The sequence below is a fragment of the Galeopterus variegatus genome, unplaced genomic scaffold (genome assembly GCF_000696425.1).
Source record: "Galeopterus variegatus unplaced genomic scaffold, G_variegatus-3.0.2 Scaffold1254, whole genome shotgun sequence".
NCBI lineage: Eukaryota > Metazoa > Chordata > Mammalia > Dermoptera > Cynocephalidae > Galeopterus > Galeopterus variegatus.
In genome coordinates, this window is record NW_007727365.1 from 179923 (window position 1) to 190973 (window position 11051).

General features: G+C 50.2%; 1 pseudogene; it reads right to left on the minus strand.

Moving 5' to 3' along the window:
* Positions 1-152: 152 nt before the first annotated feature.
* LOC103592993 overlaps positions 153-11051 on the minus strand; it is a 50412-nt pseudogene continuing 39513 nt past the window's right edge.

The window sequence follows — 11051 nt, forward strand, 5'->3', positions numbered from 1 at the left end:
TGGAAGCTGGAGTGTCTTACGTTCCCTAGGCTGGGCGCTGCGGCCGCTTTGCTCTTCCTGCCCCAAAAGCCAGGAGTTGGGAGCACCCGGGTTTCTCGGCCCTGGGAGTTGGAAATCCAGAAGCTTCTCGGACCGGGACGAGGGATCCTTGGCTACGGGAGGCTGAGGGCGCACCGGTGGCGGAGGTTACAGGAGGCTGGGTCCTGGTGGCGCAGATCCGGGACGCCTGGGTCCGGGAGGCGAGAACCCTCGGTGCCTGGGTCCTGGAAACCGAGGGCCAGGGCTCTCGAACCTGGGACACGGAATTGGAGCTCCGGGAGGAGCGAACCCAGACTCTTGGGTCCGGGAGGATGATCCCAGGCCCCTGGGTGCGGGGCGCGGTTGTCCGGGACTCCGGGAGGCAGCGTTGCCAGCTGAGAGAGAGCCTTCTGGAGCGCGCCGCGTGGCTCTGCGCCCGCTTGGCGGAAGCCGCCAAGATCAAGGACAGAGGCAGGGCTTGAGAAGGCGGGCTCGGTGCGAGCGAGAGCGGGGTTGAGACCGCGAGGGGCTGGGTCCCCCACAGAAGGCCGAACGGCAATGCGCCTACCCAGGGGCGGGCTTGAACGGGAGCGGGGCTCGGAGAGGGCGGGGAGGAGTCCGGAGGGGGCGGGACGTCGGGAGGGCAAGTCCTGTACCGGTCGGAGCACTTAGGCCACAGCGGTTCCCTGGCGCGAGGGTCGCTAAAAAGTGCAAGTGATCCTCCGGTGGCTCATTTGCAAATCAACTCAGCTTGGAAATCCTCCTCAGCCCTGAGTCCTGTCTTTTGTCGCCTCTCACAATTTCAATTCCTCAACTGTAAAATGCAGAATAAAAGCTCATCCACCAAAAAAAAATAATAAATTTAAAAATAAAAAATAATTTTAAAAAATTGTTTAAACTCATCCTTCATTTGATTGCTGTAAGATTTAAATGAGATGGAGTTCTTTAATAATGTTCATAATTTTTAAGATAAATGTTCCTAGCACAGAGCCAACACTTTTCAATTAAGTGAGCAATTATTATATTAGGAATGTAGTTCACGTCACCCTAGGTACTGCCACAAGACAAAATTACAAAACTGGCCAGTTAGCTCAGCTGGTTAGAGTGTGGTGCTGATAACACCAAGGTCCAGGGTTCCATCCCTGTACCAGCCAGCTGCCAACAAAAACACAAAACATGAGGGGACAGATCCTAAGCATTCGTTCTACAAATTCCTTGAGCACTTACTAAGGGACATGCGCTGCTGAAGGTGCTGGGGATTCAGCAGTGGTAGGAAAAAAACAGAGAAGATTATCTGCTTTCTAGTAAGAGGATATAAGGAGAGAAACTTGGATTGTCAGATGAAGATAAGTGTTGGGAGAAAGCAAAACATTGTATGAGCCCAGAGTGAAAGTGACAGGGGAGGTCAGGACAGACCACTCAAAAGAGGTGACATTTGCACTGAGATCTGAATGATAAGGATGAGCCCACCGGGATAACTTGTGAAGAACTTCACAGTGAGAAGAAGGGCAGGTGCAAAGCCCCAGGGCAGCTGGAGGGGAGACTTCCTGATCTGTTTGAAGTGTGGTCAGACATTATCTTATCTCAGCTACTGCATGACACTACCTCACTCTCCTATTTTCCTGATCTGGAAGCAGATAAGAGTAATGAGGTTTGTTGTGGCCCAAACCTACTGCCTGGGCAGGGGATTTGAACTCAAGTGTCCCTGACCCCTGTTAGCACTCTCATCCCCTATTAGATGCCATGGCTACCTCCAAACTGAACTCCTACCCAAGCAGAGACATTTCCTTCAAGGGATAGTCATTTATTCTGAGCACAGTGTTAGGCTCTATGATGGGCGGTGCTAGGGACCCAGCCCTGTCCTTCTGGGACTCAATGTCCAGTGGTCTTCCAGACAATGGGACAGACCCATACCCAGACAATGACAGCACAGAGTGGGCAGGGCAGATGAGGAAGCCCAGAAGGGATGCTTGACTTGGTCTGGGGGTCAGAGAGGGCTTCCTTGAGGAGGTGACACAGAAGTTGGGATATGAAGAAGTTGGACCAAGCCCAGGAAAAGAGTATTTCAGACAAAAGGAAAAGCACATGCGTAGCCTCTGCTGTGGATTCGATGTCCCCCCAAAACTCACTGAAGCTTGATCCCCACTGTAACAGTGTTAAGAGGGTGGTTAATCAGACTGTGGTATTTGAAAGGTGGGCCTTTGGGAGATGATTGGATCGTGAGGATTACACCATCATGAACAGGTTAATCCATTCGTGGAGAAATGGGCTAATGATTTAGTGGGTTATCATGAGTGTGGACGGGTGGCTTTATAAGGAGAGCAAGTGAGCACCTTAATGCACTCTTGCCTAGCCCTTGCCGTGTGATACCCTGCATTGCTACAAAACTCGGTAGACAGTCCCCACCAAGAAGGCCCTCACCAGAGGTGCCTCCCCTGGGCTTTGGATTTCCTGGCTTCCAAAATATAAGAAATAAATTTCATTTCTTTTATATAATATCTAGTTTCAGGTATTCTGTTCTGAGCAACTTTTGAAAAAGGGACGAATACAGCCCCAGAGTTGAAAAGTCTGGACTGTTCCAAAGCACAAATTTAACCTGGTCCCCCCCACCTTCTGAGTGGCCCCTCTCGAGCTAAGTCCAAACTTTGCAGCCGGGCACCTGTCCGTTCAGTAATTCATTCCTTCAATAATTCAACAAACTACATCCACAGAACAGAATGCCGAAAGACACCAAACAGGATAAGAGACACCCGTGCGCTGACGCGGACTGTCTCCATGGTTCATCCGGCCATTATTTATTTATTTATTTATTTATTTATTATTATTATTTTTTTTCTTTTTCCTTTTTGTCTTTTTTCGTGACCGGCAACGGATCGCAACCCTCAGTGTCGCGCGCCCGTACCAGACCGGGACCGGCAACCCTCGGCGCTGCGCCCGCACCTCGCTCAGCCAGTGAGCGGCTGGTCTGTATGTGGGATCCGAACCCTCGGCTGGAGCGCCACCGCGCTCCCAAGCAGCGCACTGTAGCAGTGCACCACAGGGCCGGCCCCATTATTTTTATTTTTATTTTTTTTGTCCTTTTTGAGACCGGCCTCACCGCACTCAGCCAGTGAGCGCTGTGAGCGCACCAGTCATCCCTATATAGGATCAGAACCCGCGGCGGGAGCGCTGCTGTGCACCCAGCGCCGCACTCTCCCAAGTGCGCCACGGGCTTGGCCCCGACCGTTATTTATTGACCACAGAAAATGTGCTACCAGTGAGCGCTGTGAGCGCACCAGTCATCCCTATATAGGATCCGAACCTGCGGCGGGAGCGCTGCTGTGCACCCAGCGCCGCACTCTCCCAAGTGCGCCACGGGCTCGGCCCCGACCGTTATTTATTGACCACAGAAAATGTGCTGGGAATGAAACCGTGAGCAAAATAGATAAAAATCTCTTCTCTGCTGGTAGGAGACAGTCAATAAATAAACAAGTAAATTGTGAGTTATCTTATGGTTTACAAAGCAATTAGTGCCCTTGGGGAAAATATACCGTATGTACGGTATGTAGAGTAAGGGAGGAATTGGATGGAGGGAAGGTTTCAATAATAAATCAGGTGATCAAGATTCTTTTTTTTTTTTTTAGGGCCGGCCCGTGGCTCACTTGGGAGAGTGTGGTGCTGACAACACCAAGGCCACGGGTTCGGATCCCTATATAGGGATGGCCGGTTATCTCACTTGGGAGAACGTGGTGCTGACAACACCAAGTCAAGGGGTAAGATCCCCTTACCAGTCATCTTTTAAAAAAAAAATTTAAATGGGGGGTCCTGGTTAGCTCACTTGGTTAGAGTGTGGTGTTGGTAACACCAATGTCAAGGGTTTAGATCCCTGTACCAGCCAGCTGCCTAAAAAGAATTAAAATGAAAAATTCAAGGGCCGGCCCGGTGGCGCACTGCTACAGTGCGCCGCTTGAGAGCGTGCCGGCGCTCCTGCTGAGGGTTCGGATCCCAGATACAGACTGGCCACTCACTGGCTGAGCGAGGTGCGGGGGCAACACGGAGGGTTGCGATCCCATTGCCGGTCCCAGTCCGGTACGGGCGCGGCACTGAGGGTTGCGATCCGTTGCCAGTCACAAAAAAAGACAAAAAAAGGAAAAAAAAATGAAAAATTCAAGAGTACACAGCAAAATGTGGACAAAAGTTATCTTTAGCTTTTTTTTTTTTTTTAAAGATGACCGGTAAGGGGATCTTTACCTTCGACTTGGTGTTGTCAGCACCACGCTCTCCCAAGTGAGCTAACCGGCCATCCCTATATAGGGATCCAAACCTGTGGCCTTGGTGTTACCAGCACCGCACTCTCCCGAGTGAGCCATGGGCCGGCCCCTACCAGCGTCTATTTTAAATGCATTGACTATCTGCAAGAATTTGCAGAAGCATCTATGAGTGGTTTAAAGTAGGAAAGCTGTGACTTTGCAGTTCGGCACCAGGAACCGTGGAATCCCTCTTTTTGGGTTTTTGTCCCTATTTAGCAGCTGAATGAATAACCTCAGGCAAATCACTTAACTCTCCAGCCTCCGTTTGCTTGGCTGTGAAATGGGGATAATTTTAGATTCTGCCTTAGAGATTATGGGGTGGTGAACTGAGTTCATGTTTGTAAAATGCATTTTGGTTGATGCCTGTCAAACCACAGCCCCATATTTTAAGCCATGATGACATTTTGCAGATAAAGATTATATATAAGGCAAAAGGAAAAAAGACCTCTTCCAGTGTGCTCCTTCAGGCACAGACTCAACAGCTGGGTGCTTTCCTCCAGGAATTTTGAGGACTCACAGACCATTGGGCAAAGGGAAGTCTGAGAGGCCCCAGATGGGACCCAGCAGCTGGGTTTTAGGTGATGCGGCAGCAGGTGGCCAGGCTGGGGTGGGGAAGCTTCTGGAAGCCCTCCTGGTAATCAGAGCCCCAGGCCAGGGAGAAGTGGCCCACGCCAGTTGGGCAACATGGACATAGGCCAGACTCAGCTTAGTTACTGCCACCCACTCCAAGGGCAGGGGTGTCAGACAAGGAGGAAAGATAAAGGAAGAGGCTCCAGGACTCAGGGGATCCTGGAATCCCAGAACGTTCAAGGACCGTAGGGTGAGTCCAAGGCAAAAGTGGAAGGTTTGAGGGTTTGTTCCAGGATTGGTTGGGAGTGCCCCACCCTCTGCCCTCCTCTGGTTTGGAGAGGAAAATATGCCCAATGATCTCAGCCAGCTTTCTTCCCACTTAGCCAAACCTCCTACCCAGATCCCGATTTCATCACTGTGAAAAAGGCCTGGGGCTCCAGGAAGGGAATGAAAGAGGCCAGGAGGAGGCCCAGCTGAACGGTGTGGAATTTGGGCCTCATAGAGCAGACAGGGCCTTCCTGGCCTAGATTTGCCACCTGGAAAATGAATATTGTTCTGCATGGTGTCCCCCCTGAGCAGCCTGGTGCCCCCAGGAGGGACAGAGTAAACTCCAAATCTTCAACCTTCTCCATCAGACCTGTGATCTGGAGTTCCTGGAGAGCTCAGACTCTCTCTTTCCTCAGATTTGCATTCATGCATTCAGCAAACCTTTTCTGAGTGCCTAGTGTGTACCCAGCCCTGTGCTGGGTGGTACTGGGGACCCAGCCATGACTGAGACAGGCCTATCTCCTGCTCTCCTGGGTCATAGTCCAGTGGGGGAGACACATCTGTCCCAGACAGTGATGACCCAGAGTAAGCGCGACTGAGATGGGGGAACCCAGAGGTGAAGTACAGCCTGAGGGGTGGGGTCAGGGAAGGCTTCCTGGAGGAGGGGGCATCTGAGCTGAATGTTGAAGGATGTCAGTGAAGGGAGGGGGAAAACATACAGGCAGAGAACACAAAAAAGGTGAAGTCCTGGAGATGAGAAGGATTTGGAAAACTTGTGAAACCAAGAATAGTTTGATTTGGTAGGAGTAGAAAATTCAAGGGGAAAACTGACAAAAAATGAGGCTCGAGTGTCAGGGAGAGGCCAGATCAAGTAGATAGAAATCAGTTAAAAGGCTGAAGTTAAAATCATTCATTTCAGGACCGGCCCGTGGCTCACTGGGAGAGCGTGGTGCTGACAACACCAAGTCAAGGGTTAAGATCCCCTTACCGGTCGTCTTTAAGCAAACAAACAAAAAAATCATTTGGTTGGCATATATTAACTTGAGTGTCCACCCTGGGCCTGGCCCTGCTCTGGATCATGCTGGGTTCAAAGCAGTCGTCAAGGGAGACTCAGCTCAACACCCATGTCACTGCTTCTTAAACTTCTCAATTCTCACAGCTCCCATAGGGTGTTAAAATGCAGATTCCTGGACTGCCAGAATCTACATTTTAATGACTATCCCAGGGGATGGACAGGAGACTTAAAACAACACACATTTATTCTCTTACAGTTCTGGAGACAACTCTGAAATGGTTTCGCTGCGCACAAACCAAGGTGTAAGCAAGGATCTGCTCCGCTCCCTCCGAGGCTCCAGCGGAGAATCCACCTTTGCCTTCTCCAGCTTTTAGGGGTCACCTGTTTTCCTTGGCTCACGGCTGCTTCTTCCATCTTCAAAACCAGTCTCCGCTTCCTTTGTTCCATTGCCTCTTCCTCTTCTGTGTCAAACCTCCCTCTTCATGTCTCTTATGAAGACACTTGTGGTTGGGCCGAGCCCGTGGCGCAGCAGCGCTCCCGCCGCGGGTTCGGATCCTATATGGGGATGGCCGGTCACCGCTCACTGGCTGAGCGCGGTGCGACAGGCCGGTCTCAAAAAAAAAAAGAAAGAAAGGGCCGGCCCGTGGCTCACTCGGGAGAGTGCGGTGCTGATAACACCAAGGCCACGGGTTCGGATCCTATATAGGGATGGCCGGTTGGCTCACTGGGTGAGCCTGGTGCTGACAACACCAAGCCAAGGGTTGAGATCCCCTTACTGGTCATCTTTAAAAAAAAAAAATTCTATTTTTCTATTTTCTATTTAACTTTTTGGAATTCAGCTGCATGTGCTGGGGGAAAAAAGAACAAAAGAAGTAAGGAAGGGAGGAAAGAAGGAAAGGCGAGAGCAAGTAAGAGAGATTTATTTATTTAAAACATGACCGGTAAGGGGATCTTACCCCTTGGCTTGGTGTTGTCAGCACCACACTCACCCAGTGAGCGAACCAGCCATCCCTATATAGGGATCCAAACCCGTGGCCTTGGTGTTATCAGCACCGCACTCTCCCACGTGAGCCACGGGCCAGCCCTAGGAAGAGAGAAGATTTAAATAGTGAAGACCAGTACACCCACATCTCCCTTCTTTGAGTCTTCCCAGTGAGCTTGAAAGGAAACATGAATTTGTCACATCCAGAAAACAGGCACTGTCAGTTCTCCTTGCACGGGTATCTCACATGCCTGAGTGCAAATCTAGTGTTTAAAGATACAAATTTTTCAGACGTTGCTCCCAAACACAAGTTGACTGCTTCATCTGGTGCTTTTACCAAAGGTGAAGAAATATGTCCCCACCCTGTTGGGAAAACTCTTCCTGTTTGACTTGACAAGAAATCCTGCTCGTTTTCCTACAGGTGCGGTTTCAGTCAGGATAGGTTAGGTTCTGCAGCGGTAACCAAGAGTCCCAAACTCCCAGCGGCTTACAGTAATACAGGTCTATTTCTTACTCATGCTCTATGTCCATCTGGGGTCAGCCCAGGGCTCTCGTAGGTTGACAGAGCAACCTCCATCTGAAACTTGCCAGTGCGATGTGTTTGCACACTGGTTTTTTGCTTGTTTGGCAGCTGGCCTGTTTGGGCCCACTGGTTCTTAAAGTCCTGCACCCAGAAGTAACACTTGTCTGTTATTCCATTGGCCAAAGCAAGTCACCTAGTCAAGCCTAACTTCAAAAGAAAGGGAGGTAAAATCCTAACACACGGCCACAAGGAAAGGAGAATGGGAATGTCATGAATAGCCCTAACGACTACCACACGTGCTGATTCTAGAATCCTGCTCCTTGACTGGACAGCAAAGGCTCTAAGTATGGTCCACCCAGACATCGATATTTCCAAACCTCAGGTGTCAATCTATTAGTAGGGCACGAAATAAGTTAGTGAATCTTAACCAAGCGGTTACATTTTTTTCCATTTTTCACTTTATTTTATTTTAATTTATCAGTATACAACGTAGTTGATTTTCATGTCCCTTTACCAATTCCTCCTTTTACTCTCACATTTTAAAAAATTTTAAACATCAGAGTGTGTTGTAAAATTATTGTCTCATGAAATTTTTGTTTAATTTATGTGTGTGTACACTTGTGTGCAGACATACTGTACTGCAAATAAAATGTACATCCTATTGTGTACCAGGTGTTTCAAGTTCAAAACCATTTGAAAAGCACCAGTCCTGGGCCGGCCCTGTGGCTCACTCGAGAGACTGCGGCGCTGGTAGCGCTGAGGCCGCGGGTTCGGATCCCACATAGGGATGTCTGGTGTGCTCACTGGCTGAGCGTGGTGTGGAAAACACCGTGCCGAGGGTTGCGATCCCCTTACCAGTCACACACACACAAAAAAATGTGTCTTTAGGCCGGCCCGTGGCTCATTTGGGAGACTGTGGTGCTGACAACACCAAGGCCATGGGTTCGGATCCCATATAGGGATGGCCGGTTTGCTCACTGGCTGAGCGTGGTGCTGACAACACCAAGTCAAGGGTTGAGATCCCCTTACCGGTCATCTTTTAAAAAAAGAAAAAGAAAAAAAGAAAAGCACCAGTCCACCAAGTCCTACATAGTCTGCCCCTCTGCCCTTCTCAGCCCCACCTCATCAGCTCTTTTTCTCACATACTATTCACTTGACTAGAGTCTTAAGGTAGATGCTCAGGCTGGGTCAGTTGTCCCTCCAGGGTCCTCCAGGTCCCTGAACTCCCCCATCCCAGCTCTGCCCACTCTCTAGAGAGTCCTGCCCTCTCCATTGGACTGAGGGTGGGGACTGTCTCCACCTCTGCTGTATCCCTAGCATGGCCCTGCACAGGCCCGGCACACAGTAGCAATTCCAGGAATGTGAGCTGACTCTTTCAGAAACAGGAAGAAAAGAAGGAGGAGGTGGAAACCTGGGGCACAACTGAGCTTAGAGGCACTGACTTCACGAACATTGACCTGGGGAACTGGAGAATGGCCATGCCCTTCCCTTCCTACCTTCCTAATTATTTACTTAAGAGCTGGCTGGTCTGGGCTTCTCCGCTAGCCTCCCCAGTTGCAGGCTGTCAGGCCCCAGTGACTTGTGGTTCAACAGGAACTCAGGTTTCTGAGCTTTGAGGCCCAGAGCTGGGGTGCTGGTGCTGCCTTCTCCCATGTCCCCCCAGACTCCCAGATCCAGCCAAGGCCAGCAACCTATTTCCCAGGGCAGCTGCCCCTGCCACCTCTCCAGGCCCAGGCGACCTGGATAGAAAGACAGTTAATGCTTTCGAGGAGGCACGATAGGATAATGGTTAGGAACATGGGTGTAGGGGCAGAGAGATGGGCCCTCCCACTTCTTAGCTGACCTTGGGCAAGGGATCCCATCTCTGAGCTTCTTGTCCTCACTCTGAAATAGGATAAAAGTAGTACCTATCCCAGAGGCTACAGGAGGATTAAACAAAACCACATGGCAAAAGCCCTTAGCATAGACCTTGGCAATGCCATAAGAAATCACTACTCGTAAGGCTGGCCTGTGGCTCACTAGGGAGAGTGTGGTGCTGATAACACCAAGGCCACAGGTTCAGATCCCATATAGGGATGGCCGGTTAGCTCACTTGGGAGAGCGTGGTGCTGACAACAAGTCAAGGGTTAAGATCCCCTTACTGGTCATCTTTTAAAAAAAAAAAGAAAGAAAGAAAGAAATCACTACTCATATATTGGGGCGGGGGGGGGCTTTTATTACTGTGATTATTCACTTTTCCCTTTTTTTTTTTTTTTTTAAATGACCGGTAAGGGGATCTTAACCCTTGGCTTGGTGTTGTCAGCACCACGCTCTCCCGAGTGAGCTAACCGGCCATCCCTATATAGGGATCCGAACCCGGGGCCCTGGTATTATCAGCACCACACTCTCCAAAGTGAGCCACGGGCCGGCCCTCTGTTTTCCCTTTAAAGAGTCTTGGTCAGAAGTGGGTCAGTCCATACACTAGGGGTTCTGAGGGGATCCAGCCCTGGGAGGTGGGGAGGTGAGGAGAAATGTCCCTGCTCCGAGGAGGGTGCTCAGAGGACATGGCCCCATCAGGAGCCAATTCTGAGAGTTGACAATCACACCGCCCATTCACAGTGACTGTGGGGGTGTCATCTCTGAGGGCAGCTGGCCTGAAGGGCCAGGACATTTTGAGTCTGGGAGTCATTGCCGCCCCAGACCGCCTGGGGCTAGAGTAGCCCTCGAGCGAATTCACCTGGCTGGCTGGGCGAGGCTGGCTGGATGCCCAGGAAAGGTCAAAGATCTGCCCCCTGGATATCTGAGAGTTAGTGTGGGGCCTGTGGCCTGGACTTGAGAGGTGTTACATTTGCACTTCAGCCCGAGGTGAGGGAGCAGTCTGAGTGCTGATCAACAGGCCTGGGCAAAGGCCTCCCAGAGCTGGGAAAGAGCTCCAGCATTCTGGGGTGGGAAAGGTGGAGTGAAAGGGGGTTCCCACTTCAGGCTCCAATAAAGCCTAAGCCCATGAAATCCGAGGGCACCTTACAAAGCAATGGGTCCAATCCCATCTTGGTACAGACAGGAAAACTGAGTCCCAAAGTCTCACAGTAAATTAATGAAAGAGCCAGGGGAGAAGCCAAGAGCCCTGAAGGCTTTATCCTTCCCACAGACAAAGCCCTGGTGGAAGTGGGGAGCATCAGACGGAAGGACCCAAACCACCCACAACAAGCCCGGACGCTTCACACGGTCTGAGAAGGACATCGACACACATTCCACTCATTTTTTTTTCAAAGTGCCAATTAAAAAAAATTTTTTTTCTTGAGAGGTGAAATTCACATAAGATAAAATTCGCCATTTTAAAGCATACGATTCAGTGGCATTTAGTATGTATATACGTATATATATATATATATATATATATATATATAT